Source organism: Nilaparvata lugens, chromosome 1 (assembly GCF_014356525.2).
Source record: "Nilaparvata lugens isolate BPH chromosome 1, ASM1435652v1, whole genome shotgun sequence".
Taxonomy (NCBI): Eukaryota; Metazoa; Arthropoda; class Insecta; order Hemiptera; family Delphacidae; genus Nilaparvata; species Nilaparvata lugens.
In genome coordinates, this window is record NC_052504.1 from 67,451,700 (window position 1) to 67,453,801 (window position 2,102).

A 2,102-nucleotide genomic window follows, 5' to 3' on the forward strand; every position below is an offset into this window, starting at 1 on the left:
AAATGTCGTTTTCTATGAAGAAGCAACTAAGGTATATTTACAGTTGTAAGTTGCTGGTAAATCCATACTAATGGATTCAATCCATTCAATTGCTGGTAAATCCATACTAATGGATTCAAATCCATTCAATTGCTGGTAAATCCATACTAATTAAATGATAATTCTTTTGGTGCTGTCTGCCATTCTGGAGAGCCTAGCTCAGGCGACAGTTGAGGCCTCTTTTTCATGAGTCCTCTACGGTCGCAGGTCTCGACTGTCGGGGCTGTACAAAAATTAGAGAGGCCTCAACTGTCGCCTAACGCAGGCAACATTTGAGGCCTCTTTTTCAGGAGTCCTCTACCGTCGCAGGTCTCGACTGTCGGGGCTGTACAAAAATTAGAGAGGCCTCAACTGTCGCCTAACGCAGGCGACATTTGAGGCCTCTTTTTCAGGAGTCCTCTACCGTCGCTGGCCTCGATTGTCTCAGGTCTCTACCATCGCTGGTCTCGACTGTCGCAGGACTCTTCTGTCGTTTGCCTCGTTTGACATCGACCCGTTCTTTGAAATTTGAAACAGGAATGATTTGGAGAACTTAATAAACATCCATATTTGAACAGGACCTCCTATATACCTACTACCGGACCTGAGCCTAGAAAAAAATGGCCGCCGTTTGTGGTGGTCTTATAGAAATTCCTACTGAGAAAAAATCGCTAATCAGCTGTTAGAGAGCGTCTCAGTTTGTCGAAATCTCAGTTCATCTAAATCAATATCAATGCCGGTCACCACCTACGGCCACCCATTTTTTTTTTGTAGGCGCAGGTCTGGTATATAGGATCAGAAAATAATATAGTCCTGATTCAACCCACTCAAGAATGAATTTGCTTGAGAAATGTAGAAAAATGAATTGAAAACTCAATGAAAGAAAAGCTTGAGAAAATAAACCCTCTAAAAGTTGAAATCTTGATAACATTTGCTAGCTTTTATGTTTCTTGTAAATTTTCTGTAAAGTGAACGGTTTTCGTGTAATTTGCAACCAAAAATTTAAAATGGCCGCCATTTTGAAAATTTACATAGAAAAGTTTTTATTTTATTTTTTAAAGTTGAGACTTTATAGCATAAATATTCATGCCAAGTTTCAGATCAATACATCATTTCGTTCTTGAGATAAAAATTCCCAAGTAAAAAAAGCAAAATGGCAGCTATAAGGATAACCGCTGAGTTTTGGACACTTGAAATACGACATTTGTTGTATCCTATCATCCAGGAACAATACCCTAAAATGTTCGACACTACTTCTGAAACACTCTGTATAGGCAACAGAAGTCTCGAGAATAATCTTGAGGTGGCAAACACGTCCGACCAATCACAGCGCATGGAAGTCACCAGAAGCTTCTAGACTGCGTTTGCCATTGGTCGACAGCTCTGTGCGCAAAAAAACCGAACACACTAGGAGAATCTAGAAGCCTCTCGCCTCTGTCACCTCTCTAAAGGCCTCATCCATAACAATATAGATTCTCCACTACTTCTTCATATTTTTTTTCTTTCTAATCAAAATATTATTCATACATTACTACTAATTAAAAATCAGCCTTTGATTGATATCAGAATAATGCTGCACTTGCACTCTTAAATAATTAGAAATTACAATATTATTTGTAATATGAAGGTATACAATCATATTATAATACTTGGACTATCAAATTGGCGTAATAGTGAAATTTGGAACATATGGGAACTAAACCATGAGATATATTCTTATGCTATCTTTTCTCTAATCCTAAATGTATAATATGCATGAAGTCACTCGTATTTGTACCAAAAAGTTTAGAATGCACAGTATATATTATCTATAGATTGGTACAAAATGACAATGCTTATTAGGCATAGATTGGCTCCTTTGCGTACGGATGAATAGATTGAATAGGTCATACTACTACCTACTACTGTCATAAGACTTGTGCTGTCAAAATATATATGTTTACAAACTTTATTATAATGGATAGCCTAATATTTGATCGCAATCGCAAACTCAAAGAATTACTTCTCATTAAATTAGTCTTGAGTTTTAATGAGAATTTCAGGATTATTAGTAGATTCTTCATATGACAAAGAAAAATACGACA